This window comes from Ostrea edulis, chromosome 3, assembly GCF_947568905.1.
Source record: "Ostrea edulis chromosome 3, xbOstEdul1.1, whole genome shotgun sequence".
In the NCBI taxonomy this organism is placed as follows: Eukaryota; Metazoa; Mollusca; class Bivalvia; order Ostreida; family Ostreidae; genus Ostrea; species Ostrea edulis.
The window spans coordinates 8,780,870-8,787,909 of NC_079166.1; the positions used below are offsets into that span (position 1 = coordinate 8,780,870).

Sequence of the window (7,040 nt, forward strand, 5' to 3'; positions counted from 1 at the left end):
TCTCTCTATATGTACGAGGGTTGTCTGTAAGTTCGGGTACATCCTTGATAAAAACTGACAATCATTAAGAAATTGTTCTGCTTATGGTTCTGCTTATGGTAAGTTTTTAGCTCACCCGAGTCAAAGGCTCAAAAGATCTTCTTTGATTAAAATGTGTCCATTGTCTGTCGTCGTCGTAAACTTTTCTCATTTTTGGCTTCTTCTCAAGGGCCAATTTTAACCAAACTTGCCACAAAGCATCATTGAGTAAAGAGCTTTCAAGTTTGTTCAAATGTAGAGACATGTCCCTTTCAAAGGGGAGATAATCACAAAAATGCCAAAATAGGGTGGGGACATTTAAAAATTCTTCTCAAGAACCACTGAGCCAGAACAGCTGAAATTTACATGAAAGCTTCCTGAAAGAATGCAGATTCAAGTTTGTTCAAATCATGGTTCCCGGGGTTGGATGGGGCCACAATAGGGGATCAATGTTTTACATACTAATATATGGGATAAATCTTTAAAAATCTTCTTGGTAGAAAAGCTGAGATTTACATTAAAGCTTCCTGGAATAATGCAGATTCAAGTTTGTTTAAGCCATGGCCTCCGGGGTTAGATGTGGTCACAATAGAGTATCAAAGTTTCACTTACAAATATGTAGGATAAATCTTTTAAAATCTTCTTATCAAGAACCACTGCGCCAGAAAAGGTGATATTTACATGAACGCTCACTGACATATTTCAGATTTAAATTTGTTAAAATCTTGGTCCCCAGGGGTAGGAAGGGGTCACAAAGGGGGGGGGGGTCAAAGTTTTGCATACAAGTATATAGGGAAAATATTTAAATATGAGCCAAGGTGACTCAGGTGAACGATGCGGCTCTTGGGCCTCTTGTTAAATCGCAGCAGGCTACTGACAAGCAAGTTGCTGGTGCAGAGGTTCTGGCGGTCTGGTTTTGGGTCGGCGTTTCGCGGATTATGTGGTCGTTGTAGCTATCTTGTTTGCCAGTGCGGCCTTTCGTTTAGTCGAGTGCTGTCTGACGTGTTTCGTGCCGGTTGTTGGACCGTTCTTAGCACACTGAGTTTGACTACAGATGACTGCATTTGCCTGATCGGGATATTGGGGTCACGGCGTATGTGACCGGTCGATAGGGGACGCTTACTCCTCTTAGACACCTGATTCCACCTCTGGTGTGTCCAGGGGTCCGTGTTTGCCCAAATATCTATTTTGTATTGCTTATAAGAGTTATGAGATTGATCACTGTTCGTTATCTTCACCATTCATCTATAACGCTACTTTTATTCAAATTTAGGTTTGTTCACGAACTTTACGGACAACCCTCGTATCTATATATAAATTGCAAAGAAAGTCCATGATATAGGTAATAAGTAGAGAGAGAAAATAAATCCAACGGTTACTAAGTACAAATGATTCATATTTAATTAATGATGTAATTACATAATCATATATAACAATACAAACAATATGAAATTGTCCAAGTTTTCGGGACGACCTCTCCCCTCTTCAGGACGACAAAATAAATTTATAAGAAATGAAAACTAACTAAATAAAATAATAACACAAACTAGCATAAAAACTAAGCTGCACAACCTGAGAACAAACAAAACCTCCACACGTTCAAATTATCGAGTTCAGCGTCTTTATGAACGAAAGTCAAGAGAACTGAACTAAATGAACTTAACTAGATTACTTCAGAAGCAAAGAACGGGTTAAGTAATCAGTGTACATGTACTGTAGGTTTGCTAATTATAAGTAGTTCGTACCTGGGTGTGTGAATGTGTATAACTAATGTTAAACTGTGATAAAAGATAGAATAAAAAGATAGAATAGAGGAGTAAATAAATCAAAATTGTTCAAAAATAGTTATAACGTTTAAAGAAATTATTTGGGAACTAATTATGGATATTATAAATGATGGAAATAATAATAAATAATGAATAAATAACGGAATCCAAAAATGCAAAATATGTTATTTTTGTTTCATTTATCCATGTGAATCCAAAATCAATAAAGTTTATCTACTCCTGACGATGTACCAGTGTACCAACTTTGATATATGTCAAAGTAAGGGTTCTCCAAATATTGAACATACAATATCTTCCTATATAAAATGTGTATTGACCTTTGTCCACATGGCCTCAAGATATATTGGGGTAATGTATTTCTGCAGGTGTACCGCTGTACCAAGTGTAATGTCTATCAAGCGAAGTGTTTTTAAGATATCGAGTTGGCAAGACTTGGTCTACAGATCGACTGACCGATAGTTGGGGGACATAATGACGGAAATGAAATATATTCCATACGATAAATTGAATACATTTTATGAAAACATACATTTACTTTACATTTTCATCATTTTTTTTAAAAACGACAACGTTTATAACAAGTGTTGATAAAAATCATTTTGACAAAACACCTGACACTTTGTAATCTGACATTTACAGGAGTTCAACAGGTGGTAAAATAAAAAAAAATAATCCTATATCTTGATAAACTCTATCGATAGGTAAATATTTTGAATATTTTGTATTGAATCAACACTGAGAGGGTAGCAATGAGATAATACGAAGTCAAATAAAACCATGTTTTGGGAAATACATTTATATTAAAGCTGACATGAATTGTCAACGTAAAACTTGGTAATGCCTTTCATTTGAACATGAACATTCTCAGATAACAAAATATCATATATTGTCAAATACAGTTAATAGATGAGTGACATGTGTTTAAATATACGCATACAAAGAACATGATAAACTAGTACAGCAATAAAATAACTGATCGTGGAGCGTACCTAATAATTATTTATCTAACAACGTAATTAGTGTACCCTCAGTATACACAAAAAAGGATGTTTTCATTTGTATAACATGCAAGTTAAGTCAATGGGTGTGAATCGTTTTAATGAGGCTTTACACAATTCAACATCGATTGTATTGATTTGAAAATCAATCAACTTATTCTAAGTCAAAGGTGTTAATGCAGATGTTTTCACGATAGTCCCATACCCATTTTTTCATGCCATGTTATGACGACATACATACAGTGGCTATTAATTGTGCCCCAATTGATCCAGCATATGGCTATTTGATGGACCGTCTTGTATTTCTTACGTTAGACAAAGGGGAAAGGGGTACACATTTTTCAATTTTGTAGCTGACCTTGATCAATCGCAATTTGGAGCTAATCATGAAGGTATCCTTTCTGTCGAGTATCACACATGAAATTTTTGAATTTACTAAATAAACTGATGTCATTTCCACAACAATAGCGGTGGTGATTTCAAACCAATATCGTCTTCCCAAGATTTTATGGAGTCGCTTGTTTAGTAAAGCACTCTTGCTGACATGTATGTTACAAGTACCGTTGATTTTCCTCGATAGATAGATCTGTATGACGCCATTTTGGTTCATCTGCATGAAAATGCTTAATCGCAGTTTTAGTAAACATACAATTCACAACCCGAAAAATTCGATTCTGAATGATACAATTAATAATGGGATGTTTGGAATCAGTTCTCATTAATAAATACTGTCATTCATTGTTCTGGTAACGAATGAATGTTCGTTGGGTAACCAGACAAGAATGATAATGTGATGGTGAATATTCATATCCACCTTTCAGTCTTACAACCATAAATATTGTGTGTTTGTTTTCAATACCAACGTCTTTTATTTTCTTCCTCACTTCTTCTTGATCGAATCGATATTCTTTTCCACCGATGAGGATTCTAATAGTTTCTAAATCCACCCCTGATCGTGAAGCTAGATGTTGAAACACGGTGAAAAATTCGTCATTCTGCAAACGAACAAATCAACAACTAATCTTTTAAATATCTCTGAGAGGATTGACCCTGTTTACAGGAATTAGAAAATGTATAGTTGTTATCATGACCTTGATATCGACAATTTTGGACATCTAAAACCAAATATTTATAATCATTACCTAGCGATTGATATTCGATTTGCTTGTAAGACCCATCGTTATAACTGTATTTTAAACGAACTTAACTTTAATTCCACATTTGGTAATCCAACTTCAAGTTCCCTTTTCAAACACGAAGTTCTTCATTATCATGTTTCACATTTTCATACATTTTGTTAACGGCAAACTGACAACTCAACTGCACGACAAACGGGATGATATTAGCTTCTCAATTGTCAACTTCCCATATTTATGTAGCAATATTCCATTATCACCTGCATATGGTATTTATATCTCTCAACTGATTCGATACGCAAGAGCTTATTCTGTGTATGGTCAGTTTTTAAATCGAAGCAAGCTACTGACAAACAAGTTGATGGTACGGAGGTTTTCAACGGTCTCGATTGAAGTCAGCATTTCGCAAATTCTATGGTCGTTATAACGATCTAGTTCGTCAATACAAACAAATATTTGAGTCAAATGCTGTCTGACGTTTTTCATATCAATTGTTAGGCCGTTCTTGGTGCACTGATTTTGACTACGGATAACTATGTTTACGTAATCAGGTTATGGGGCTCACGGCGGGTGTGACCGGTCGGCAGGGGATGCTTACTCCTCCTAGGCACCTGCTCCCACATCTGGTGTATCCAGGGGTCCGTGTTTCCCCAACTATATATTTTGTATTAATTCTGGGAGTTATGAGATTGATTACTGTTCGTTATCTCCACCTTTCATTTAATACATAGGGTAGCACATTGAATGTGAAACTTATACGGTACCAATTTTGATGCACCAGACGTGCATTACGACAAATAATGTCTCTTCAGTGATGCTCAACGGAAATGTTTGAAATCCGAAATAACAATGAAGTTTTAGAACTATTATAGCTAAAAACAGCGTGATACTACAATATTTGACAAATAGATATAAATATCATTTTGGGCTGGGATTGTATCTTATTCATGAAAATCCTCTAAGCACTCTTCAAAGGTTGTACAATTATAAAACAAAGTGACAAATCGCATAAATGAAATAATTCTTTTTAATATGTTACGATGGAAACAAAGCCCGGTGGGTAGTAATTCTATATTCTTTCTTAAATATTTATGGTCCAAATATTATCTTTAAAGTATTTTTTTCTGACGTAGGTCTTATAAAGCTGTTCAATATATATTTTTGTTGTCATGGCAACCAATTTAAATTTTATTCAAGATATAAAAAGTGCTATTTTTTGGTGTTTTAAAATAACATTTTTCTACCAATTAGTATAATCTTCTAGATAATGCTCTTTTTAAAAATTATACCAGCTTTTTACCCCATAAGTTTGCCTCGTGTAGTTTTTATACCACTAGTATTCCCTTTCGTACAAAGATCCCGAAAATGTAAAACATCACAAAAATAAGCCCATCTGGTCAAAAAACGACACGGGCGATTTCTTTTTAAAGGTCAATTTTTAAAAGATAAATTCCTACTAAACATACTGATATGCAACATGTCTTTGTTCGATACATGTCAAAATGTCGCAAACCTTACCTTAATAAAAGTTTTGATATGTTCTAAAATAACTTCCATATGCCACGACATATGCGAGAAGCAGTGTGTTACAAGTGTACTACAAATGCCAAAACAATCTGAAGACCTCTCAGTAAATTTGAAATCGTAAAACTTCCTAACCCAATGATATAACACTGTTTTAACACGCACGTGTACACGTATATATTTATATTGCAAATGACATTTTTCCTCTATGAACCAACCAATTTCAGCGCGCGACACAATCCGTTTACATTGACTATGAACGGATTATGAACTAGCTTAAAGCACGCGACCGAGAGAGCGTAAAGGTTTGGAAAAAAAATAAAACATCTGTTACAAAGATCTCGCAAGTCACACCTTTGGATTAAGATTGTAAACTTAGGTGGATTATCATCCCAATCTTGTGGTCTCCTACCTCCAAAATACAGTGCAACTTACAATGTTTATGAAAGGCAGGGTGAGACGAAATGTGACGTCATGTCTATGTGTTGACGTACGTCACAATAACTACTGTGACAGAGGCTATATAGGAGTTTGTTTTATGCAACAAAATAGAAGCAATGTAAGCAAACGGTGTTTTAGTAAATGAATATAAATATAAGAAATGAACATCACTTTTGAGCTGTTCATGGTCAGTATGAACGGATTTGGATTTGAGGCAAATTCTCTGTGAATCGCTAGCGTAAACCATATCAAAATAATTCTTATAATGCCTGAATTGGTAAGCGCAACATCACACTGATACACGACACACACGCGTGTAATAACAGATAATGCGTTTTAGCAAAATCAAACATATTCAATCCTAATACTTTTGCTACTGTTTGTTTTTTCACTACTAATTTCAATTCATTTGTCAAATTTTCTAGTTTTGTATCAATTGTGATTTTGCTTTACCTTATTCATTGTCAGTACTTCCGATGTAGAGTTTGCGTGGCCCTTGACGAAAAATGTGATGTTGTCAGACATGATATTCTTTCATCCAAGGTACATATAAAAAGGAATCTGCATAAAAATTCGCAGATCCAAGTATATGAGCTCCAGATAAACGCAGCCAATTTCTAAAAATGTTCAACAAAATCTAAACACAGAAAAACGTTTCTAAATATACTGTTTTAAACAGCTATTTACCTGCGGTGGTAGAAGTATGAAGTCTATGCTTAGGTATGGAGGTCCGTTCTGGTTATTTCTTAATAGTAACAATTATTTGTTACATATCCATCATTTATTAAGGAATGAATTTAACTAATAACGAAATATGTTATTGGTTTACATCATAAGAAACAACCACAGAAATAGCTATCTTTTTTGCAATTTTTGTATTTGAAGAGCATACACTAAATGCCAAACACTGCCCATATATATTGTGAAATACATAAATAATACAACCTATAAAGTGTCTTGTCAATGCAATGAAAGTTGAACAGCGCATGAATATATGTAGCGTCTTGAGATAGAATAAAGTCGTGTCTTTTATAATGATCATTTAATTAATGTACACATAGGGATATAATAGGATGAAAGTTATCTGCAAATACACTACATACATGCACATATTAGACTAGATATTCTAAAGTAGT

At 34.5% G+C, this 7,040-nt stretch overlaps 1 long non-coding RNA gene across 1 annotated transcript; it reads right to left on the reverse strand.

The window, feature by feature from the left end:
* Positions 1-1,401: 1,401 nt before the first annotated feature.
* LOC125677585 (uncharacterized) lies at positions 1,402-6,610 on the reverse strand. Its single transcript, XR_007371193.2, has 2 exons — positions 6,358-6,610; positions 1,402-3,798 (listed from the first exon to the last, which is right to left on the reverse strand). It is a non-coding gene; the product is annotated as an uncharacterized LOC125677585 (long non-coding RNA).
* Positions 6,611-7,040: the final 430 nt, after the last annotated feature.